Source organism: Narcine bancroftii, chromosome 2 (genome assembly GCF_036971445.1).
Source record: "Narcine bancroftii isolate sNarBan1 chromosome 2, sNarBan1.hap1, whole genome shotgun sequence".
Classification (NCBI taxonomy): Eukaryota; Metazoa; Chordata; class Chondrichthyes; order Torpediniformes; family Narcinidae; genus Narcine; species Narcine bancroftii.
Window position 1 is genome coordinate 293,558,352 of NC_091470.1, and position 27,328 is coordinate 293,585,679.

Consider the following 27,328-nt stretch of genomic DNA (forward strand, 5'->3'; position numbering starts at 1 on the left):
CAGAGGTGAGAGATCAGGCGAGAATCAGCAGTGTGATATTGATTGGTGCTGCTGAACAACAGCCTCAGCTTCATAATGTGTTGCTGCTCAGGCTGTGTGTAAAGTCTTCTGGTAACCCAGGCGGCTTGTGAGCGTGCTGCGGGACTAAACATTCCAGCAGTGAATGACATCATTGCAGTCAACTCAGCTGTTTCCGCAAATTCCATAAATAGCTGTTGGAAGATGCAGGCTTCTTGCATGAAAAGTCCTTAACCCTTGTAACCCCAGGCCTAAGAATGTGGCAATCTCAGAATTACCCTTTGGCTCTCTACTGGTACGTGCTTTGAGTTATCTTAAAATTTACATTTGCATTCAGAATAATTCTGCAAAGGATATCTGAGAACTTTGTGATAGTGAATAATGTAAGTGAAATATGAGTATTGGTCTGAATTCACTGGGAGTTCTCATCTTTGTTCCGATAAATGAATTGCTTCACAGTAACGGTGTTAATGAGCTCCAAGAATTGAGCTGTTTGTAAGGATTAAAATTGACAAATGCTTGAATACAGGGTGTATTTGAACTGTTGGACTGTTCAAAATTTTAATGCCCAGTTTTGCATTGTTTTGCGTGGCTGACAATACAATAGTCAGCAAGACATAACAAGCTGCCTTTAATGTTGAAGCAAGCAAGTTGGTGAAAACGAGAACATTTCAGTGTTAGTTTGTGTAAGGGATGAATGTAAATTATATTAATCCCATTAATGTTATCATTACCATTAATATCCAGATTTCAAGATGTATTTGGATAGTGTAATATTGGTCTAATTCATTTATTTGGCAAAAGTTTAACTGCAAAATGACATGAAATTATTTTTTGCTCCAAAGCAAAAGACCATAATACAAAATCAAAATTTGTCTATGGAAGTTGTTTTTTTAAATGATCTTAATTATGTATTACATTTGTATTTAGAACGTAGGTGTTATAATTCACATTTTAATGATGTCTTTCCTACTGAAATGTTGCTGAACTGTAAACATTGAATCTCATAAATAATTCAGGCTTAAACTGAATCACAAGTTAAGGGTTTTACCCAGCATGCATTTGTATGTGTGTGAGACTGTGATAAAAGAACACACTTACCAGCTAGCTGATAACATTTTGGGTCACACCAATGAAGAGATTGTTTTGCATTAGAAATTTTGGTGGTCCTCTGGGAAATATTAAATTTCCGGTTGTTTATAAAGAACAATAAGTTATAAATTCAAATAGGCTATGGATACTTCACAATTGCTAGTGCTGTTCTTATTGTGAAAATGTAAACAAAACACAAGAAAAGAATTCAATGAACAGGGAGAACTTGATTTCAAATGCATCAGAAGAAAGCCCACTCAGCTGCTCCATATTGGCTGCTAGCCAGGCTTGTCGTGTGCCATGCTTGTTTGTATACTGATGTTGCTTAGATTGGCAAATGCCGCTGCACACTGGAGAGGCCGGCGTGTCACTGGATGGCTGCCAGGACATTGTAGGATCGATGCCATGACTGGCTCTGCAGCCTGGCAGTAACAACCAGCACAAAGGCATTCAACACTTTGAATGTCACTTTGTTTCCGAACGCAATGCCAGGAGTGTTTAATGAGAGAATTCTTTGTTGCAAAGCCCTCAACATTAAGTGGGCTGGTGGGCTCATTAACCTGACTGCAGCAAATAAAAATGCACACAAGAGACTCCCATGATACCATGTTTAATGTTGTTAAAGCTCTCCGCTTGGTTGTATGGTGATCTATCAGTGAGCACTGAGGCAAAATCTTAAGACAAACCATCTTTAGTACATACAGATTACACATTTATAGTATTTGCATATTTTTAAATGTCTCTTTCAAACACTATGAATAATTGATCTGCAACTCAGCACATTTGTTGAAAATAATATTTGAGAATGAGTTCACATATGGCATTTTATTTTCTTTATTACAAGGTTTGCTTATTTTTTGCCATAAACTGCCATACTTTTGAATTGGTTACGGGGTATGGTATATTCTGCAAGTTAATTATAACTGCATATATTATTAGATGAAAATCTAAAATCTTACATATTTGATTAATTATATTATCCACTAAGGCAGATGGAATTTTCTCCATAGTTTAACAAAATTTCCATTGTACTTTTACTACTAATAAATAATAACAAGCTGCAATGAATCATTTTAAGGCTGGAATACACTGAGCAGTACATTTAGTACCATCTACAGATCAATATATTTCATACTGTTTCATTAAGAACTGAACAGTGATCTGAGACCAGTGTTCGTATACTGCCTGATGTTCAAAGTTTGGGTAGAATTACAGTGAGGCAGAGTACAGACAGCATTTAGTATGGAGAAAACACCAATGAGGACAGTGGGTGGGGGGAGCATTACACAGAGAACAGAGTATGTTGAGCATCACACTGGGGGCAGATTATGGAGAAGATTTCACTGGAGCAGATTATGGGAAGTATTAAACTGGGGGAAGATTATGGAGAACATTACTCAGGGGCATATTATTGGAGATTATTACATTGGGGACAGATTATGTAAAGCATTGCACTAAAGAAAGAAGGAACATTACATTTAGGACAAATCAAGAAGAAGATGGCACTGAGGACAGATTGTGGTACATTACGTTGAGGGACGAGTATAGAGAATGTAAAACTGAATGTAGAGAATGGATTGGACTGAATTAGGACATGGAGAGTATTAGAGTGAGCACAGAATAGAGGCAGTGATGGCAGAATGTGGAGATATTTACAAACAATGTAGAACAGAAGGAGCATTTGGCTGAGGACAGAGTACGCTGGGGTATGGAGAGCAGTACACTAAAGGTTATAAGCAGAATTATGCTGTGAATTGAGAATTATCCATGTTTTATGAAGGGAAGGGAAAGTAGAATATGAAGATTATTTTAGTGAAGGCAGAGCACACAGGTAATTACAAGAGGAATGAGAATAGATAGCATTATGCTGAAGCGGTAGTATGGAGCATTAATCTGAGAGCAAAATGAGGGAACATTACGCAGCGAGCATTGTATGCCAAGCTTTATGTAGAAGAAGGAGTAAAGAGAATATTGCACTAAAGGTAGGTGCAATACAGTGAGGTCAAAACACAAAGAACAATGCATTATGTAGACTATGTTGTTATTAAAAATTATGGAGAACATGAAATGATGGACGGAATGCAGCAAGCATTAAACGGAGTTGGAGTATGGAGGACATTACGTAAAGTAAATTGAGAGCATGGGAACTTTTAATTGAAAACTTTATTCTGAGAGCACAGTACACACTGCATCCCATACAAACAGAATGAGACCAAAAGCAAGGTGTGGAATAAATAGTTCTGAGAGCAAACATGTAGATTTATGTGCAGAGGGAACAGAGTGCATTACATTGTTAGATAATGGAGAGCACTGTGTCAGAACCAAGTAGAGAGGGCAGTGCATTGCTGGTAGATTTTGGAGAGCATCTCTGTGAGTGCTGTATTTGGGGAGCATTATGGTGAAAGCAGGGTAAAGAGCATTACACTAAAAGCAGAAGGCAAAACATATTACAGTGAGGTCAGAGTATTAAGAACATTGTGCAGAGGGCAGACAATAGAAAATTTGACCGAGGGCAGAACAGGGAGAGCAATATATATTTGTGGAGTTTGGAGAGCATAACAAAGTGAAGAATAGCATTATCCTGAGAGCAGAGTGCAGTTGTATTACAATAAGCACAGTGATGGAGAGAATTACATTGTGGACAGAGTACAGTCACCATTACACTGAGAGCAGAGAACAGGCAATATCACAGAGGGCAGAAAATGGAGGGCATTGCACTGGCAGTAGTTAAGGGGACTGCTGTGCTGAGATCAGTATGAAGATAATGTGGAGAAAAGACAAAGTATTCCACTTGCATAACTGGAGAAGATGTTTTGACATGATTAAGAGGGCTAGAGAGAAAAGGTGACGTGGGTAGACCTCCGGTTTCAGTTAACCCCCTCGTCCCCATCTTTCCCCTTCCCCATCCTTATGTCCCATTTCCTCTAGCTTTGTCTCTCTCTTTTCCTATTTCTGTTTCCATTCTTCCAGCTCTGCATTTGCAGAGCTGTTCCCTCCCTCAATTAATTCTAAGCATTTCTTTCCTACCCTCTTATCCATGTTCACCTATGGCCTCTTGCCTATTGACCTGTGATCTTCCCACTGCCCTTTCTTCCCTCCTCCCCCAACTTTTCATTCAGCAGCCGACCTGCTTTTTGCTCAGATCTTGATGAAGGCATGAGACCCGATATGTTTGTTATATATCTTTGCTTTCTATGGATGTTAGAGGTTCTCCTCTGCAGGGATGGCATGTTCCTCTATTCAAGATCAAGCTGAAGGCCCAGGAAACTCATAATGTGGATCATGAACAGCTTTCTCTTTGACTGAGCTGTCAGTGTTGTTAGATTCAGGATAAGAAAATACCTGAAACCAATTAACTATTCGCTGTGGCTTTTGAAATGGTCAGAGGGTCTATTATGTATTATTTGCCATTAAAATGTTCATATTCAGGTAGCCCCTGTTTACTATGAATCTCAGCATGGTTTCTATCTAACGAAAGCTGCTGTCTTGAGGCATATTGTGGTAATTATAATTTATACTATTGTTGCTGATGTATCTTGCATGCCTGTGTGGCTGCAGCAAGGAAGAATTTCAGTGCATCTTTACATTAAGAACATTCTGTCTGTGACAAGCTCTTATACTCATTCAGATGTGACAACTTTCACTGGAAGCAAATTCCAAGAGAAATGGGTGGAGCAGCATCAGCCATATGGTTTTTAATCTCACCAAAATCTCTGAATTAAGTTGAAAGGGACTCCAAAACATTCTTAACACATTTGGTTGCTTACAGAAATCTACTACTGGCACAAGATGGATATGGTCTACCACATGACAGCGTGCGACCAAGGATCTTAACTAAAGGGTGCATCATAGATCCAATCCTAGTGCAGCAACGGTCATCATAAGCCCTTCTTTAAATCTTCCTGTGACATGCTGTACATCCCAGTGGAGTGGAGATAATCTACAGGATAGTTGGGAAGCTGCTCCACTCCACTGCAAAGGTCACTTCAAGATCGGTCATTGAGCTGAGGTACGCAGATGTTACTTGCAAATGTAGACATTTGGCTGAGTTCCAAATCATCAGTGAAGTGTTTGAGAGAAGGAGCCCTCCACAAAACAAGGCCCTCTAGAGACCTGCCCCCACTGTACAACATTGCTCTCAATAAAATTCCACAAAATGTGAAAGACTCTTCCACAAAGGTTGACATTGATAATGATAAAACTGCCTTAAAAGGATGTTTGAAGATTGATGTCAGATCAGGGCCAAAGATTGTGGTCTACTTAGTAGCAGTGATCCCTGGCCTCCTGTATGCTTCAGAATTCGAACTGACTTCAGGAGGCAGCTCAAAAAAAAAACTGGAGAGTACCTTCGATTCTGTTTCCACTAAATCCTTTCAATGCATTGCTGGATAAAGAAACTCACCCCTTTGGCTATTTCCAGATCAATGTGTTCAGCATTGAGACTCTTGCTCTTGGTTGGATCCAGTAGGAGGTAATATTGCTCACATGCCTGGACACAAACATTCTATTCCTGGCTCCATCATGGCATGAGATTACTGGAAGGACTGAGGAACCAATTCAAGGATGTCCTCAAAGCCATGTTGGAAAACTAACATTCCCAGTGACTCAGAATCCCTGGCCACAATAGTTACCGTAGAGAAGTTCACTTGGAATGGCATTAAGACCCTTGATTCTATTTGTTAGGGGTTCACGGATGAAACTAGTGAAAGGAGCAACCCACCTCCCAAATTTACCCACCTGCCTGCCCTACCCGGTACCACTTGCCCCATCTGTGAGAGAGCCTGTTAGTCTTACGTTGGCATCATCAGTTACCTGAGATCCTACAGATAAAGTTACCTGTAGCCCTGAGTGTCTGCTTAAGTGGAAGAAATATAGATTGTGATATAAAATATATGAATACACATTGCTTTTTAATCTTTGTATGAAGCCATGTTTATTTATCAACATAACGTATCATATTGGGGTGAAATTGGTTTGTGCCAGAAGTATAAAAAGGCTCTCAGAAAACTGACAGCCTATTTACCATGTGCCTGATCCCTTTTCTGCTGACTTCAATGAAATAGAAAATGGGATGATGGGCTGCTAAGATTAATTATGAGCTCATTTAGTTCCATTGGCAAAGATCAATTGCCCTGTCCTGAAGTCCTACATAATAATGACAGACATCTTGCATTCACATTCAATACACAAAAGATATTTCTTTGTTCTGCATTGTCTCTACCCTGGACATCAGGGAATTTGAATTTCCATCCATATTGCAGTTTTACAGGTTTCATTTAACGTTTAAGCTTTCTTTCTGCCTAGTTGTTGGTGAAGATTAATTGTGGTGCCTGCATTTGTCATGGATAAAACGAGCCTTGCATAAAAATATGAAGATTACATTCCTGAGTACTATGTTGCCATTTCTAATTAATTTTGTTCAATAATTGGCAAGGTATTCAAAGGTATTTATGGAATACATAAAATTGCTGGAGAAACCCAGCAAGTCATACTGCACCAAGAGAAAGTAAAGGGTAACCAACATTTCAGGCCTGAGCCTTTCATCAAGGTATTTCATTTGTTAGCCATGTGTAAACCCAGGGTATCACAATGAAAACACAATGAGGTGGTTTGCTTGTTGTAAGCCTCTGCACTACACTAACTCATCGAGATATTATTTATATAGACATGAAATGCACATTCAAATGTATCATTCATAGACTGTGCTATGCTTGCAGTGAAATCCTGTTATATTAGCATTAACATGGTTCACAATGAGAGTTGGACACACAAAAAGCCTATCCTGAGTTGTCAAAAATCTACATTTCACAGATCTAAAAAATCATGGCATTTTGTAGTTTTATTTCTGGATGAAATGCCAACTCTTAGAATTGTTCACCTCTTGTTTAATTTTTGTCCAGATTTCAAGCTTTAGCATGCCTGAAATATACTTTGTGGTCTCGGAACTTACATCCAAATACTAGTTCAATGCTAGAATCTCAGGAATTTGATAATCTCATTTCTTCTAAATTAATACAAAAGCCATTTTATAAGCACAGACAAAACAGTGCCCATCAGAACTTAACATTTTTAAGCTATTATATAAAATTCAATCTCAAAATTTCCAAATCATTCTATAAAACACAATAGAAATTTTATTTCGGTGTTGACATACTTTGCAAAATGTTCTGAGCTGGATGGAGCTACTCAAATTGGTGTGATTGGTAGTCTGTGTTGAGTTCGCAGCTACCAACCACCATGGAAGTATACCCAAGTATATTTTGGCCAGGGCATAATTCTACAGGCACTTCATACTATTAAACTATCTGAAAAACAGACATCAGAGTAAAAAATACACAAGAGATTATAGATGCTGGAATCTAGAGCAGCATTAACGAAAGAAGTCTTGGTGAAGGATTCCAACCTGAAATGTTGACCTTCTCTTACCCGCACTGATGCTGCTTGACCTGCCAAGTTCAACAGATTGTTTTTGTTCAATATGGTTACCGAAATTTCAGCTGATAGTATGCTTGCACATTCCATGAATTGCTTCATGAACCATTCTGTTAGAGGCTGGATTAAAGCATCCAGGGCTCTTCACATAAAACCAATTTCAAGCCTTTGCCAATGCAGATAGGTAGCCTAACATCTTTTGTAGAACCGATTATTGAAAAATGAACTGTTGCAAGTTCAACTGGCTTAGGTGTTTATGATAATCAAATCTTCAAGTAACCTGACTAACAGTACTTAAAGGGGATTGTCATTTTGGTATGGGTGACAGCAGGAATATTCTTCTCTCCTCTATGTATCTCAAAGATCAGTAAATTCCCTAATTGACTTATAACATCTTCTGCTGTCACCCACAACATACATGGCACACTCTACCAGTGCTCTGAAATGTAATTTTGTTTCACAGATAAATTGCCCACTAATGTGTGGGTCAGAACTAAACACATATCTAAAACCAATGGTTCTCAACCTTTTGCTTTCCACTCACATACCACTTTAAGTAATCCCTATGCCAAGGGATTGCTTAAGGTTGTATGTGAGTGGGAAGAGAAAGTTGAGAATCACTACTCTAGACCCAATTGTTACTAAAATATTTTGCTTGATAAAAATTGTCATTGGCCCATTTCCTTTGGAGTTATAACACCGAGCACATAGCGATTCAATTAGGTACAATTTTTGTTTTCAATCTTTTTCATTCTACCCACATACCACCTTAAGCAATCCCTTACTTAACACAGAACACCTATAGCATAGGGAATACTTAAAGTTTGAGAACCACTGCTCTAGAATACCATAATTGGAGGGGGTCAAAGTGGATAAAGAAGGTGTGTAAATTTCTTGAGCTTGCACTTGTTGACTGAGTAAACTGTTCGCCTCACCTGAGTCTGGTTTCCCAATATTGTGGCTACCAGGAATGAGCATGGAGCATAAATTTCATTCTCATAGGTACAATGTTTGGACCTTGTTGTTTTAAAAAGTTGATGGGACAGGTAGAATAGCTTCCATTCTTGCATTCCAAACTACGAAGGATAGAAGAGGATCTGGTATAATTGATGGAAAGGTGAAAGGGGTACTTCTGAGATAATAAACCTTGTAAACAGCAAAAAGTGGAAGGAAAGTGTAGATATATTTGATGATGGGGATGATATTTGTTGATGGAGACAGAGCTTCTGAAATATTTCTCCCTTCTAGTACAGCAGTCTTCATATTTACCGAATCATCTTCCACCAATTTCCCCAGTATTCCATATGAAGGTTGGAGAGATAGAAGGTGATTTAAAATATTTCAACAGTTCACTTCTCTCTTTACTGCTGCTAACTGACCTGCTGAGCAATTCCAATATTCTCTGTTTTACTTTCTGGTTTCCAAAATCTGCAGTTGTTCTCCAGTAAATACTGGAGAAATCCAGATGAAGCCACAATGCATGGGTGCTCTGTTCGCGAAATGGGTAATTCAAGTGGAAGTTGCTCAAGGTGAAAAGTTTCACAAGATGGTAATGGTTGAAGATAGATATTGAACTGCAAGATAGGGGTAGAGGAACTATATGGCCATTAGGAGAAGAGATAATGAGGGTTAGTAGACTAAGATTCATTAAAATGTTTAACATATCAGAAGATGTTATTATGAAGTGAGTCATAGGGCAAAAACATGCTGGTCCACCAGTGCTGGATGGTTTTTAGATCTAATGGGAGGAAGTAGGAGTGATCTGATCTTTGTGAGTGGTATTTATTTTCTTGTAGTACCTTTTAACTCTGTAACACAGCAGCTATTTTGGGATTGGAGGTAGCTCAGCAGGCTATGTTGTTTTGAAAGTCTGCAACTCTCATATCCAATAATTTTGTCCTGTGATTGCAAATTATTTTTTTCTATGTTTATATTTCAGTTCTACACTATTGCTGAGTTTTTCTGACTAGTGCATGTATTGTCATCATTAATAACATTTAATGAGAGAAGAGGTGGCATAGATTTTATAGAATAGGATAGGAGCTTTATTTAGGCTGTAATTTTGAATGTTTTTTTGGATAGGTTCATTAACTTGTCAGCGTTACACTATTTTACCCCAAAGGTAAATGCCAGTGAAACTTGTCAAAATCAAGCACCAGTATTCCCTCTCTTCCCACTGGGCAGCAGTTTGCTGGGGTGGAAATATTAGGTTTTTGTCAACCCACTGACTTAACTAAGTGTCAAAAAGTGTTGTTTTGCAATGATATCATTAATTTTCATGCTCTTAAAATGTGAAAAGGTATGAACAAATCTCTATATATAAGTACAGGGCAGAGTTGGCAAAATAAAATTAGCATATTGTAAACCTAAAATAAATTTAGCCAGTTTGGAAGTGTTGTCAAAAATAATAGACATAAAACATTTTGGGACTCTAAAAAAAATTAATGACTACTATAGTTTCTTTCCCAACCACTGTCAGGATTATCTTTAAGATAACCTGCAAAAGCAACATTTATAAGATGCATGTATAAATTCCTATTGCTCTAACATAATCTGTGCTGCACTTACTACTTAATTTAGTTTAGAGATACAGACATACAGCATTTCGGCCCACGAGTCTGTGCTGTCCAATTTACACCCAATTAACCTACACCCCTGGTATATTTCGAATGGTGGGAGGAAACTGGGGTCCCCGGGTAAAACCCACGCAGTCACAGGGAGAACGTGCCAACTTTTACAGACAATGTGGGATTTGTACCTCGGTCCCAATCACTGCCATAGTAACAGCGTTGCACTAACTGCTATGCCATCCGTGCCGTCAGCATATTCAATTATAAGGTTTGCTCCTCATTGAAAAGGTTGCTCTGGTGTACTTAGTACAGTAAGGAATCAGGAACTAGTTCCCAAAAAATATCAATATAATTTCTCCAGGTAAACACAGGTAATTAAATTCAGAACTACTAGATATAATTGCAGAGTACAGGGTTGCAATTTAACACTAGGGTGAGAAGGAATTTCTTCCCTCGGAGGAAGAAATTTGAATTCTGTACCTCAGATCTTGAGTCAAAAAGTATATTCAAGAGATGGATTTTAGTCTCGAGCAGTGGTTCTCAACCTTTTTTGCCCTAGGCCCCACTTTAATTTTCCACTATTAGCAGAAAGAAGTTATATATTCAAAAGAAGTTTTAATTAAGGTTGGTAATACACTGGAACACATATTTCATATTCAACTATTATTTCAATATGTCAACCATCTCAAACACACATTCAACAATTGTCGTCACTTCAGTGGGAACCTTGCCCCTAATGCTGGCTGCAGAATTATTTTGATTCGAGGGACTAATTTTGTGAGTTTCATCTTTAAATCTCCACGTTTTGTAATTTTCAGTTGGTTTCTCTTAGCTTGTAGCAAATCAGTAACAGCACTGAAGCCCCATTCTACTCAATAAGACGATGGAAAATGTAACAATAGTTCCCTTGCTAATGTAGTCAAGTTTGGGTATTTCTTTTCGATCTCGTTAGACAGCCACATCCTTTCACTTTGAACAGAGTTTTCACAGATTCATCATGTTGCAACTTAAATAACTCCTCTTGGTATTGCAATGGAACTTAAGATAAGTCCACCAGCAATGGCTGAGTTAATCAAGAGGGAAAATCCATTACCTTTAAATCACAAAATCTATCATTGGAGTCGTAACCAACACTTTCAAATGATGTTTGTAGCAGCATTAATTACCTCATACTTATTCAACCAGTAGAATTTACTAAAATTTCTTGCAGAAATATTCCTTTGGCATAATTCTAGAAGTGTCATGAATCCAAATATTTTTGTTTTCACATCAATGAGCTTCATGTTTGCTACTTGGAGTGGCTTGTTCAATGCACTTAGTTTCTCAAAAATGTCCGTCAAGTAACTCACATAAGGTTTGCCATCTGTTGTTAGCAAGAGCTTTATTTCAGGTTTGTCCTTCAAAAACTTGCTGATGAGATCAAACAGTTCTGTTCCATAAACCTTTTGAAGCAGTTTCCCTTTGACAACCACCTTACTTCAGTGTGAAGCAATCATCTCATGTTCTGCATTTTTATCGACACAAACTGCTTAAACAGATGATCACATTTGGCATTAACTTTGATGGCATTGATACATGATCACAGAATGCAGTATCTCGTGTAGAACAGGGGAAACTTTTTTGGCAATTAAGTTTTCTCAGGGGATAAGACAATGCACAACCAACATGTTTTGATTTTCATCCTTCATTAATTTTAAACATCCTGTTTTTTACCCATTATAGAAAGTGTACCATCTGCAGCACAAGATACAATGTTTCCTTTTGGTATTTCATTTTATCCAAATAATTTTTGATCTTGCTGTAGATATCAACTGCGGTAGTGGTTATTTCTAATGATTCACAAAACAACATCTCTTCTTGAAGCTCTTCCTGATAAATATATTTCACGTATGCCTCACTGTCCCATACGGTAGATTCATCCAGTTGTATTGAGAACTTCCATGATTTCAACTTCTTAATAAGCTGTTTTTCAACATCCTGACCCACGTCATCTATTCTGTTGCAGAGACAGTACTATTACTCAATGGCATTCCACGGACATCTTTGTCATCCTTTTGCAGAACTGTTTTGAGAAATAATGATATTGTGGGTTTAATCATTTCCTCCCCAATCGTATGATTCTTTCCATGTTTTGCTATCAGCAGAGAAATTTCATAGCGAGCTTGAAGAGTACGATTCAGGGCTATATATAGTTTGCGCAGCGAATAATGAAATGATTTTTTATCTATTTTCAAACTTCTCTTTCAGTTATTTAAAATATTCCAATTTTGAATTGACATGGTTAGGATGTTTTACCCTCAAATGAACTTCAAGATGGTCTGCTTTCATTATTTCATTATTTCATTTGTCAAAGTCTGTTGGTATGTTCATCGTGTACAGCAGGTATAAACCCAAACTTCAAGAACTCCACTGAATATTAATGAACCTTTTACTTGCTTGGTCTGCTCATTTTGAATATACAACAGCACGAGCTCCCTGAAAAAGATTAATACAACAGCACAAGCTCCCTGAAACAGATTAATCAATATTTTATTATGTCTTAGAATTGAATAAAAGTAATATTTGAATCAAAGGAAGAATACTGACCCTAGAAAAAACATGAAAAAAAACACTAGCGCAATTTCTGATATTTTTTTCTCGCAGAAAGTGCATCAAAACTACACTAGCCTCATGCTTTACTTTCTGGGGTCCCTATTTTTTTCTGAATTTTTGCCATCCCCCTCAGGCCAGTGCCTGGGGTGCCCCCCCCCCCCCCATCAATATGCTAGTGCACAAAGATACATACAGATACAGGTCTCACTCACTACCGAACTGAAAAAGTAAGGGGGTATGGACGGAGACATGATTGTTGAGATAATTTGGAATCCTCGTTGCCAATGAGATAATTTGGAATGGATGATTATAATTATAATATTAACCAAGGATAACAACAGTTAAAATAAGAGAAACATTGGAAGAGCAAAAACACGTTATGAAAATAAAAAAGAACAAAGTGATTTTACTTGGAAGTTACCACAATTGTGTGGTACTGACAATATTGCCAAGTCACATCTTTCACACCGACATAACGAGTTTATTTTTTTCAAACCAACTTTTTAATTAGTTCCCGAAATATTCCTGCACCCGACTAAAATATTCTTGAGCCCCACCTTGAGATGTAGATGTAGATCTATGCAGATGACAGAAGTTGGTGAATGATGGTCAATGATCTGAGCAGCAAACATCTTCTAATGGCTGGTAATGCAAGTTGAAAGCAGTGGTGGCCTTATTTATTTTGTTCTTGTTCTCTCATGTAAAGTGGAAGGTAAGGTTTTTATACATTAGAGTCATTAGTATCATCGTTTTCTCCCATTTACATTGATTTTGTGGAATTTCATTCATATTCCATATTGATTATATAAATGTGTACACCAGAAGTAAAATACTGCACTACAGACATTTATTCAACTGATCATTACTATTGTATTAGTCCTCAAGGTATAAAGCAATTATTGAATGCCACAAATGCTTAAGTAATTTGACAGACACTTGTTAGTCAGACATTTTTGACATATTGCCCACAGAATATCATAATGTAACTCAATTCATTGCAAATAAATGAAATATAATAAACAGAAGACAAGATTTTGTCTGGTTTATGGTCATTTGGGCCATTGCTATGGTTAGTTTTGGTGCAGTCTGAAAAATTTCTCGAGTCTGTCTTTCCCATGATAAATGTTTTCTTGCAATTTTTGCTATTTCATTAATAAGCCAAGTTCTTAAAAATCTCTCTGTACTTATTAACAAATATGTTCAGCTGTCAATTCCTGATAAGTGAATATTTTTGCCAGTTTCATATTTCTAGTTCAATTACGTGCAAGCCTGCTATGTCCTGCATGACTGGTGGAGTTTGGGTTGTTGTGAAGCTTTTCAACCAGTTACAGCAGGGACTAGTTTCTGAATTACAACTCTTTTTCTTTTCCTTTACTCAAATAATTATTTTTTATTTCAGCCATTGTCACGAAATATTTGAATGATTCCCTTATCAACTATTTGGAAATTTTTAGAGTTGTAATATAACAATTTAACAACTCATTAAAGTCCTCCATTCACTAATAATAACAGTAGGCTCTTTCAAGTGGCCAGAATACCCTGATGTAAAGCCACATATTCTACCCCTATGTGGCTCTCGGGGTACCCACCTGAAAGAGCAAGAGGCGCCTCCGAGGTGCACTTTCTAACCCTCCTCCGGGAGGGATAATCGCTGGAGCACTGAAGCCCCCCTTGGCAGCTGAATGCAGCTGCCTGAAAACGGCTGCTAAGGGACAGGCTGATGACTCTATCAGCCAGTGACCCAACTCCCTGCTGTTTCACTGCCCCTTGCCACTTGACCTGACAGCCCCCCTCCCCGCTGCCCGACAGTCCTCCTCCCTGCTGCCCGACAGCCCCCCTCCCCGCTGCATGACAGCCCCCCTCCCCATTGCCCGACAGCCCCCCTCCCCGCTGTCTGACAGCCCCGCTCCCCCTGCCCCGCTCCCCGCCGCCCCTGCGCCAACGTCCCCCGCTGGGCACCACTGCCCCAATGTCCCCCGCCGGCCACCTCTGCCCCAACGTCCACCGCCGGCCACCCCTGCCCCAATGTCCCCTGCCGGCCACCCCTGCCCCAACGTCCTCCGCCAGCCACCCTTGCCCCAACGTCCCCCACCGGCCACCCCTGTCCCAACGTCCCCTGCCGGCCAGCCACCCTTGCCCCAACATACTTCTGACCTCCCCTCCCCAGTAAGGCAGGGCCTGTCAGGCAGCGGGGTGGGGGACTTCAGGTGCAGAAAGGGTAGTGGGGAGGGAGGTGGCTTTGGGCAATGGGGCAGGGAGTGGCTAGTGGAGGACGTTGGGGCAGGGGCAGCCAAGAGGGGAACGTCGGGGCAGGGGCAGCCAGCGGGGGATGTCGGGGGGGTGGCCGGTGCGGGCTGTCATCCTGCACTGGTGCCGCTCTCTGCTCCTCAAAATGCGGCATAATAATGGTGATCTTCCCTACTCATAAACCCCCACCCAGCTGGAACTGTGTGGGAAAAACATAGCAGATCCATCTGCATGGAGGATAATGGGTAGGCAAGACGGCCATTGCTATGCCACATATTTATGAGAGGTGGCACCAGTCGTCCCGCCTCCTTCAGATGCGGAGTTGCTACAAGGCGCCTCTGGAAAAACAGGCCTTTTCAGGTGGGCTGTAGCAGCCTTTTAGGGCTGCCACCTGAACGACGATTCCAAAGCTCTGCATCTGCTTCTGCAGGCACATTCTTGGTGGAGAATGCATCTGAAAGTGGTTAGTGAGGGCAAATGAAATTCTTTAGCAATCAGTTTCAGAAATCTTAAATCATTTGAGCAAATAAATGAAACAATTATTAAAAATGTATGTTTGTAACAATCTCTAAAAGTAATTACATTTTCAAAACATTTTTTGCCTGAGTCAAAAAAACATTGCAATATTAGTTAAGAACACTGGCTATGAGTTTCTCTAACATGAATATAATGGTCAAATCACAAACCCATTTTAAATGTCTTTACCATAATCTTGATTTTCCTGTAGTTTTAAAAAATATTACAGTAAAGAATATATTTTTTACATTTCTATCTATGTTTTCATACAAAGGTTGGTGAATTTTATCTCTCGTGCATGGATAAGTCAGCTGACTGTTGAAGTAGCATATATAAGCAATTCTAAAAATCATCATTTTGAGTAAAAACACTTAATTCTCTCCTGTCGTGCCTATATAAAACCTGTCCTTATATGATGATAGTTAAGTGGAATTGACTGATTTATTTTTGTTCAATGACCTTCCTAGATTGCATAGATGATTATTTTTCCAATAAGTAGCAATTTTTTAACTGAATACAAATAGGTAAAATTATGGCAAACTACAAGTAGATAAGATCCATTTTATTCTTCCAATGCATATTTTGAAGGATTTCTTCTAATATAAAATGTCCTAAAAATAGTAGGTGCAGTTATAATGATCAAACACCAACAAAAGGTCAACAATTTTAAATAAATAACAATGTATACTCCAATAATTCCTAAAGCTCTTTTTAAAAAAAAAAGTCACAGGACAAAATACAATATTCCATGACATCACTAGATTAACAATGATGAAAGATCTTCTTAAGAACACAGTGTGTGTTACTTTACTCAGAAACCAATTGAAAACGTGCTTTTAATTTTCCTTTGCTTCACTTATAAATTAAGTGAATTTAAACTCTCCCACTGTTGCCTCATTGCATATTCCCAAGATTGATTCCATTCATGAAATTATATTTTTTGGAAACATCTTAACAACATTATTAATAGGAAATAATATGTTATAATTTGATTTTTGAAAACACTGTTCAAGCATATACTATTTGGAATATGTGTATGCCATCACTTTGTAAAATGCAAATTATGGTATGGATCAAACCTATCAGAGGTCCATCCTGTTGTATTCAAATGAACATCAAATGAGTTCAGAGCTCCTGACTTTGACAAATTGCAGATGGCTTTTGTTCATTAGCAGGGTTGCTAATGTTTATTTAAATGCAATTTACTGTTGCATTATTGATTAGCTGATGAGAAATTATATGATAAGAAGCATGCATAGCAAGAAAGGTGGATGTTTTGTTCAGAGAGGAGTGCTCTTATTGGAGCCTGTGGGGCATGGGTTAAGCCTATACAACAAACACTCAAAACAAAATTCCATTCAAACGCAAAATTAAGAAAAAATATCATCGGAATGATTTAATGATTGCATTGCACAACTTTCCTGTGATCGTCAGTCAGTTTAAATAGTTCGAGGACTGAAAGGAGGTATCAGTGGATTAGATTTATTTCTACTTAGTCGATGATGGATAAAGTAAAGGTTAATGAACAAAATAACTAATTTAGAGCAACTTTGCATTGAGACACAAAAATATGACCTTGAATAAGTTCTTTATAATATTATTTATTACCCTTTTGTCGACAGGATTATGTAAGTCATATAATGAGGCAGTGTGGAATATGCTTCATTACTATGCTGAGCTGAGAACTCGTGGATAGCAGGTTATGGCCAAATCACAAGTGAGCTATGGAACATGTTCTTTTTAATGCCACATTTCAATTAAATAATTAATACATATGAAAAATAATAAGAAATAGATGCACATTTTAATTTGAAATGGAAACAATACTGATGCATAGATTGTGCCCTGATTCAAGTGACATCATTATGGAAAATGTATTCTTCATGGTGCCATTTATTCTCAATTATGACACTGCCTTGCTGACATGGGGAAAATATTTTATGGGCATAATGCCAGGACAAGTGGTGTATGCTTGATTTTATACAAAGTATATTGCAATTTTAATTGCCTCCCAAGTTTGGAATCACTGCAATTGGTCCTGGGAATACTATATATTTACTGGAAGGGAGCTTTGAGTGCTTAAATATAAAACTAGTCAAGAAGTGAAACACATTACATCTAAACCTTGGGCCATAAAAACATATAATGAAGCAGTACAGAAATGAATGTAATGCCCTGCTCATGATACTACACCAAGTGCAGACCATTTTCCACATAGTAGAGTGAAGCCTTCTCCATAATGCTGCTTTTGAGCAGCCACATGAAACATGATATTATTGAGATCAATGCGCATTTTATTAAAGGTTGTGTAAAATCAAAGTGAATGAAGGTTTATGCATTTAAGCAATTTGGAACTTTCTGATCCCATCACATCTTATGATTTGAAGTCATTTTTTGCCTTCATTTCCTCTGACCTTTTTCTTGGATTTTTTTCATGAAGGCATGGAATTTACTGAAAAACTAGTGAAAATGCACCAACATGAAAAGATACAATAGTGTTATTACATGCCACATGACTAATAATTGAAAATGGATAGAATATCTTACTCACAAAAATTAAGAATCACATCAGAACAGATTGAAAGTGTTATTGGAGGCTGTATTCGAATCTAACAATTACCCGAATGATTCATTAAAAACAAAGGCATTTTTGCAAGGCCTAGTCTGCTGTTACTTCAATAAATTGAATTACCCACTACTTTGCATATGTAATTTTTTTGCGTGTTTATCAAGTTGATTTTTATCAAAAGAATTGGTTCACTGCTCTTGGCTGCAAAGATGTCCCCAGAAAATTAAGCTTTTGCATTTTTAAATGGACCCAGATGCTTCTGCATTCAGTTGCACGTCTTTGCCCTCATTCTCTTTTATGTTTTTTAGATAAAATTTGCGTGATTTTACTGGTCTGAAGAATGTCTGATATCTCGGCATTGGCCATTCACAAACTCAAAATCTTCATTTCCTTATGTGAGTTTAGACAGCATACGGGAAGCACGGTAATTAAAGAGGCAGAACTTGCAACCCGCATCATCGATACGCGCTATTCATTAGCCCATTGTTCACAGAATGCCTGCAGTTAATTTTAGACAGCAGGCATTCCGGGAAATTTACTAGGAGTCTAGGAGTAAAATATCAGAACGGGAATGGCACCCTCATTCCCATTCTGACCTTTTTACACTGCATGTGTTTTAGGAAAATCGCCATAATTTCCTGGAATGCAGCAGCTGTGTTTTTTTTAAAAAAGCATACTTGACAATGGTCTCTCCTTTGCAATTGAAGAACAATGGTGGTGCTTCTGTACCATTCAGTGGAAATTTATTATTCAGCAAGAATACAATTTGTTTGACATTTCTGGGAACTGTTTTGATGACATTAAAATAAGCTATTAAAACTACCTTTAAGGACAAAAGTACAGCTTGGTGGAAATTACACAGTCATTCAGTTCAGACCTCTGTTTCTCTTCATGTGCCACTAGGCCTAGTGCTTCTGCCATACTACACTGTATGTGGTGACATTGTCTTAAGTCAGAGGAAATCAGAGTTTAATATCAAAAGTTAAAAGTGAAATGAAAATAAAGTGCAGGAAAATAAAAATAGTGAATAGTGAACTATCACAGAAGGTTCAATATTTCAGTGTAACAGAAAGGGAGTTGGGGTCATGATAGACAATATGGTTTTATTGATTCTTCCTGTTTGTGTGCCTCTGGCAGAGCTAAGGCCATCGTACAGTGTGACCTTTTATCTGTGATAAAGCATGTTTGTGTTATTAAATTTTATTTGATGGCATTTTCTAAAAGAAGAACCTCAAAGAATGGTTCATAATTTTTCTCTCTCTTCCAGATCCATTAGTGCAGACCTCCCTTTTTGATTATCAAGGACAGCAGAATGGCCCAAGTCACAGACCATTATTCATCGTCAGCAAGCAGAGCTGCACATTTCCAAGATAAGACCATCCTGTTAGTTTCCTTCCCCAAGCTTCTGTGGTTAAATAGCATAAATGCAGGTTAATTTAGTTACGTTGCATTAGGAACCACTGTTAGTTTGACAATCATTGGAGATACTGGGCTGCAAATGCGTACAAATTATTTAAGATGTCACTGATGCAATGCCAATAATGTGTAACAATGTTTCTGGTTTCTTTAATCTTTGTAAATACAACCAGAAGTATGCTTGTTTAAACCTCATCTTGAGAGTGAATACTTTGTCCATTTTTGCCCACCAATATAAGGATTCCTCTTATATTCTCAAACATGTTTTGAAAGGTTGACAACACTACTGGATATGCTTGACAGAAGAAAGACAACAGTTTTTCAGCTGAACAGCATAATAATGGTCTTCCCTCCCAATTCCTTTTTTGAAAATAATGTAGTTATCATTCTAATGATGCACAAGCCTCTACATAGCTTGCTGTTGTGATGAATCGGTTTGATTCCATTGTGTTTAAAAGAGAGAAGAACCACTGATCCCCTCTAGTGCTGCTGCTTTGGGTAGCTACTGTGAGACTTAATGTGCACCAATTTGTCAACATAACTTTAACAATGAATCTCAGTTTATCGACAGGTGCACATGAAGCTAAAAGAAAGACTGGTCAAAAAGAGTCAATAAAAGTGAGTAATAGCCATGCTGAGATGTTAGTTCTTCCTAATTTCCTGTAATAGACTTGGACATTCTGCAAAATTTAATTTAAGCTGAATCTGCTGGGCTCTGGTATGTGAGAAATGTTCTCTGTCTGACTGACTGCGGGTTAAAAAGACAAAGCTTGCAAATGTTGACCAGCTTGTCACATTAAACCTGGATCGTTCACCTCACTGTGTTAATAACATTGATGTTCCCTGTCTTACCAGAACAAAAAAGACCAAGTGCAAATATATAACATTTACCTGTATATTTGTACTCCCAGGGCTTTGTCTGGCCTGAGATTATACGTACAATCTTCAAGGACGACAATGTCATTAATGAGTGCACTCATAGGATGCTATTCTCCTTGGGGCCCCAAATAATGAGTCCACAGTCATATAATTACATTAACAATTGCATAGAACCTTGTGAAGGGAGTAACATGTATGGAATGGAACAGTATGCTGGTAACATTTCAGCAAATATTTCAGCACGTGAAGTATGGCGGTATATTGTGTCAATATATTTTGAAATAGTGTTATTTTGACCAGAGTAATACAACGGGGGTGAAATTATGCTTTTCAAGGCTCAAAGAGCAATTCACTTTTAAAAAAATGTTCAGATTAAATGTGAATATAGTTGATCTGTTAAGAATATATGAAAATTCAACATGGTAAAATTGATTCTTGTTTTTTTTTTAATTCAATTATACTGTAACAAGGAAACCCCGCATTTTGAGTTTGCTGGGTGTTGTCAACCATGTTAGGACTCTGGGTGATATTGTCTCCTTTAATTGACATTCAGAACCCACAACCTTCATCCTCTTTATTTAAGTATCCCTGATCAATTCTGACTGAGCTGGTGAACACTATAAACACTGCTCTCTTCATGGGTTAAAACGAACCAAACGGTGTTGACAACAGACAGATTGTGAGTCGAATTTCACTCAAAGATGTAAAAAAACTGGTTGGTGGAATTTTTCTACATTTTATTTATTTACATTGAATTTTATGATCAAAAGCCGCAGATCACCCAAGTTACTCCTGTCCTAGAGAGGAGTTTTTAAACTGCATAAATGTTTCGAAAATCATGTTCACCTTTTGCTGTAAATAGGAACCTTCGGTGAACGGCAGCGCGGATGTTACCAGATAGAAAAGCAGCAGGCTGCGAATTGGGGAATTAGCAAATGAGCGATTTGGGCAGTAAGCATGAAATACTTCGCCTGCAGTGTTGCTTTGATCTTGCTGTCTTTTCCCTTCTGACCACGACCGTTTTCAAGAAGGTGCACAGGAAAGAAATCCGATCTGTGACCGGGCGAGGGACATGGGCTGAGCGGGGGCTTCTTAAACAGCGACCTAAGTGTTGCTTGGAGTCCAAGCCAGGCGTTCCGGGAAGTGGAGCGACAGGGCATGTGCAAAAAGGAGGGAGCGCAAAAGAAAAGCCCCCTCGCGTTTGCATTGAAAGGTCGGCTGCAGTGTTTCCCGTGAACACTGGGGAACTTGAACGCTTCTTCCGAGACCGTGGGGGGAGGTGGACAACAGCTGGTTCTCAGCTCCGTTATTATCCCTGGCTGCTTTGGCTGAAGCTGATTTGATGAAAGTCAAATATTACATTTCTGATGATTATGTGATGACAGGAATTTACCTACTCAATTAATCCTGTGGGCTGTTGATTTTTGATTAATTTCTCTCCGGCCACGCGTTCAGGCTGCACGGCATTAATCTGCTGGGGCTGTGCCAAGTATCTGGGGGAAGGGCGACATGACCAAGGAGAAAGGCAAGGCAGGAGATCTCCTCTGTGCCACATTGAAGGAATTCGAGATACTGCGGAGCAGTTGCTCCCTGTTCCATTTGCCCAGCCTCTCTTTTCAGACGTGGTCTCTGGATTTTGAAGTCTGATCGTGCACATTCCTCGCCCAGTTTCGCTCACTGAGTGCGAGCTGATCGTGTTCCATATGAAACAGAGCTCGCAGCGCTCTTGATTTTTCAACCATTCATTTTATGGGACAGGGGAGAGGTGCTCTTTCCCCAGTGACCGCTCACGGGGAATTCGATCGATTTGGGGCGGAGCTGCAATGCTCATCTGGTCCTTGAATGCTGAACCTCTTCCTTCAATCGCCCCACCGTTATCTCAACAAACGTGTATTTCAAAAACACCAATGGGCAATGTTCTGAACCTTTCCGGGGTGGTGCTCCATACATGTTTATGTCATAAATCTGGAAATATAATGTGCCCAAGCCTTTACAGATGAGAGAAGCAGGCTTGATGCTCTGTTAACCACAGGCAACCACAAACACGAATGCTGCATTGCAGCCCTGCGTTGGATTTGTGGAAAGATGTTGTTAGTCCTTGTTAACTCCAGGATTTCCAATAAACTGCTGTCAGCTGCCTTTTGTCATAATGGCACAGGAGGAAAACTGGACTGAAAAGGAATACGGCAAATTTTAGACCCATATTTGAGACATGACCAATCAAGTTAAATGAAGATCTCAGAATAGACTTGGGCCATTTATAAATAGAGAACAATATGGAAAATTCTGCTATTGTCCTTTCTGTTGATGGATACAGAAATAAGGGTGACATCTTCTGAAGATGAATTCTATTAATAAAACATTCATTGTGAATTGATCTTTTTCTTATTTTACAAGTAATGACTTCAGATTGTGAACCAAATGTACACATTAAGATGTGAGTTTTGCTTAGTAACGTTCAGGTGGTTTAATTGGCTGAAATTGTTATATCCATTGTTAAATAGAATTGCTTGAAGACTTTGTAGATTTTCCTTGAGCTTTTACAGGAGCTTTTAATTAAAACTTAACATTTTTATTTGAATGATGTAATCTACTCCAGATGGAAATAGAATGTAAGGCTTGTTATATAATAATAGTTTTAGTATGTACAAGTACCTCATATCTATGTAGAGGACTCAAAGATACAACTGTTAAAACAATTAAAACAACAGAATTATTTTCAACAAAGAATGGATGCTTGTTCCTATTCAACATTGATTCAATTGCACTATTGATCCAGATTATTTTTAGACATTTGCTTTTATTTTGCTCCCTTTCCCATTCAAAGTACTTTTGCCTCATAGCTTTGCTTCGTTCCTCCAAGTATTGCGCATAAAGTAACAAACGTGATCTCATTTGACCTGAGTGGTTTTGCCAACTCAAAGAGTGCTCACATTAGATCTCTTTGTAAAGTATTAGTCTGTTTTAATATCAAACTATTTGCTCATTTACTTTCATTTCATGTTGGTGAACACAGGTAGGGCTTTAAACAGTCTGAAATAAAAATGCTTTTATCGTGCATGGGACTGGAGATTATTTGGTGAGACCCTAAGTGCCACAGAGCTCAGTTGGTGACAGATGGTAATACTGTCCTGGAAAATTTGTCACCTCAACATGACATGTAAATGTCCTGATTGTGCAGAGGGAAGCTCCAAATGTCCCAAGATAATTGGCATGAATGAGCATTGCCTATTCATTATGTGGGTGCTGTGCAAAATGGATGCTCCCTCTATATTGTCAGAGAAGCCAGGCAAATCTGCAAGATGTGATTTGGGAAATACAAAAGCAGCACGTGCTAAATCATTTACTTTTTTTTAAAGAGTAGCCTGCTTTAACTAATCCTCAGATTTACCATGTGAATTCTCTTCAGCATCTTTTGTATCTACTATTCAATTTCTCAATTCTATTTTACTGACTATTATAAGCACAGTAAGTCTTAAAGTGAAAGATTCATATCAGTAGATTCAACCTTGTGAGTGCCAACAATTTGGCACACCTATTATGGCTGCAATTAAGTTTTGTTACACAATATAGAAAACAACCAGAGGAACTTGGGCATGATAAGTCATCCCATTCACTAGAAAATTGGAAGTTGTAAATATGAGACCATTCTCATCTTTATAATAGCTTTAAAGTAATTTTCATAGGGCACCTAGCCTGCAGGAAAAAGAATCTCAGGGTTGTATGTGATGTTATGTATACACTCTGACAATAAATCTGAAATCTGTACCCATTTGCTGTAAAAGGTTATATTAGATTTCCTGGATCATATTTTTGACAGTATCAGATAATATTTAATTATATGTAAACATTGAATGTTTTCATCCTATGATTCAAAACTTTAAAAACTAGCTTTCCAGAAAGCAAGACAGTATTCTTTGGCCAAAGTCAAAAGGGGAAAAGAGTATAGCTAAACATCATGCTATTTAGATACCAATACTGCAGTGAAAGTTTGTAGATATTATAGTTATCAGTCCATCACATTTTCTCAGTATTGATAAAAGGTTCTGACCCAAGACATTGACTATTCTTTTTTTTCCATTGATGCTGTTAACCTACTGAGTTGCTCCTCCAAATGTTCTCAGAATGCCATTTCATAAAGCACAAATGATGCTGACTACACAATGTCATTTGCTCAGCAATGTTAGGAAAGGACTGCCTAAAGAAAGGAAATAAACTAAATGAGCAAATTAATTATTAAAAACAATCATACTCAGGATTTTCAATAACATTAGCAGAAAGGAATATGTATTCTAGATTGTTTATGAACATTACTGTGTGCAGTTCAGAGGAAATGCTGAATCAAATATATGACTACATACTAAAAAGCAAGTAAAAGATTATCTAGAAGAGCAAGGGAATTTTTACCCATATCTAAACCAATATTTATCCTTTAATCCACATCAGTAAACCAATATTCTGATCATTAAATGATAGCTGTTTGTAGAAGCTTGTTGAATAACCTGAGTTTACAAAGAAAACTTAATGAATGCAGATCTTTCTTTAATCTTATGACTATCATGTGTAATTCTTATAAATTAATACAGTGAAGTTACAGAATAGTGAAGAAATGAAGAACATGCAGTTAAGAAAAAGGCTCAACTAATTTCTCTTGTACTTGCAGTTATTTTCTATCTAGGATACAGAAAGTGAGACGGACTCATAGTTTTAGAGCTTCACCCAGCCACTCCTTGACAGGACACACATCTCTGGGGGTGGGGGGGGAGGGGGAAGAAAAAAAACAACCTTGGAATCAATTAAGATTTCTTACAGCATAATTAATTGAAATTGTTACGTAGTTCTATCATTTTTCTTTATTCTGTTCTTTCACTTTACTATTTTACGTTGCAAGAGTTCTATAAGAGAGAAAAGAATCATTTCATTGACAAGATCTTACAGAATGAAGGCAGAAGCATGAAAAAGTCTCACCATTGATCAACATTTTTTAATAAAGCATCAATTGTAGAAATAAACACATTTTGACTATTTGAGATTCGATCAGGCTATAATATTTTATTAGCCAGTTCAATGTGCTTCACTTTAGCCCATCATTGTACATTTAAGAGCAATGTAATTTCAACTGTTATATGATGACGATCAGGTCAAAGTATATCAATTTGCAGTAGTGAAATAACAGTGAACACTCAGCTCCATTTATCTCTGTACAAATGCTGTAAAACAGCTAAATCAGTTTACTGTCAGCAATTGAATAAAAGTTCGTAAAGCAATATTTGGAAAAAGAGCTTTTGTATTTAAATCAATCTTTGTATATTTTTTAGCAACAGATGGTCCTTGCTGGGATATAAAGTATGATTTAAAACATAGCAGAGGTTTCATATATTTTCTCAATTTAACAATAGTTTAACAGTGCAGCTGTAGAAAAGCATTTATTTTGAAGGTCATTTTGATGCTCTTTTGCTATAGGACTTAAGTGTTAATATTTAGATTAATACATGGGATGGACTTGCAACTTGCACTGTTAACACATTGCCAACAAAGCCAGCCTAAAACATTTGTGAATTCTTTAACTGGTCATTTCAAGGTAAAACTTTATGTAACAGATAAATTGACTTGCTAGACCCAACCAATGTTTACTGATCATTGCTTATCTTTTCTTGGTCTTTTTTAGTCCCAAAATGGGGAAAGTAAGTCAAGAGTATGGATTAATAATATAAACTCCAAGGCTGATTGAAGCAGCCAAAAAGGAATATTCTGCACTTCAGGTAAACCTGGCTCATCTCGGTTTTAAACTTAATAATTGAGTCTGAGAGGATCAGCATAGTTCCATCCCTGATAATTGACGTTCACAAGCTTGATATTTGCATGCACCTTAATTGGAACTAACTAAATTTTGAGAACAAAATATCAAAAATCTTGGTTAAATATTAAGGCTTTTCCTTTGACTCTACCTCAGGTGTAAATGATCGTTAATGTTGTAGAGCTGTGGGACTAGATATCAAATAAGAGCACCCGTTGATTTAAACAGTTCACCGAATATGATGAAATCCTTTGCAGCTTGATGCCAAGTGGAAATGTACACTCATTATCAGTTACATCTCTGCATTCATTGTACAAAACTGCCGATATCTATAATTGAGTTGCCACAGTCCTTGTGTTGGGTGATACAGCTGCCATTGAGTAACAAAAATATCATTGATATTAATAAAGCAACAATGAGAAATGCAGAGTATTTTAAGTTTATGTTGTTCATAGACATTTTTGTAAGCCCTAATTAGAAGCTACATTCAGAGAAAGAATGTAATTATTGTACTTCCAGAATGATCCAATAGCTTCCTTTGTCTGATTTCAGCCTCAAATTAATTTCTAGATTTTGTATTAGTGTAACCCTACACTCAATGTTCCTTTTTTTTTTGCTTTATCAGACTGTGCTTTGCTTGTTTGAAACCAATTTTTTGCAGACGACTAAGATTTTATAATAAAGCAAAGTCATGCTGGAAACCAAATATAGTCATAATAAAGCAATAGAGAAATTAGAAATTATTGATAATCAATAGAAAATATATGGAATACTTATTGTTACAAAATTTAAAATAAAACAGCTTGGATATCTTTAATGCAATGTAAACAATGTGGATTCACAGCTAGTCCAGGTTTTATTTTCAGCCAACCCCTACATTACATGTGAATGGTCTGATCCATTGACTTAATGGAATGCAGTACAGAGTGCAATGCGGCAAGACCGCTCAATCTCCTTTTTTGTGCCAGTACTCACAAGTACCATAGCAGTTCACCACATTATTTCAGATGCTGTATTCACCTCCCTTTTCATACCTCGTTGACACCCTCTTGCTCTCCACCTTGTTTTGTGGAACAATGAACAGTGCGCCTGTGCACAGTGCACCATTCTACCATAGAAGACAGAACTGCAGCAGTTTCACCTGATTGGTAAAAGCTTTGTTCTTGCTGCAGGGTTGAAAAAGCTGACAAGGCACTTAAT

The 27,328-nt window shown here is 37.8% G+C and overlaps 1 long non-coding RNA gene across 1 annotated transcript in view; it reads left to right on the forward strand.

Moving 5' to 3' along the window:
• Nucleotides 1–224: 224 nt before the first annotated feature.
• Nucleotides 225–27,328, forward strand: part of LOC138752731 (uncharacterized) — a 30,122-nt gene continuing 3,018 nt past the window's right edge. Inside the window, exons 1-4 of the long non-coding RNA XR_011350878.1 lie at nt 225–313; nt 19,304–19,419; nt 20,013–20,070; nt 26,000–26,093. This is a non-coding gene — a long non-coding RNA (uncharacterized lncRNA). The remainder of the gene's footprint in view (nt 314–19,303; nt 19,420–20,012; nt 20,071–25,999; nt 26,094–27,328) is intronic.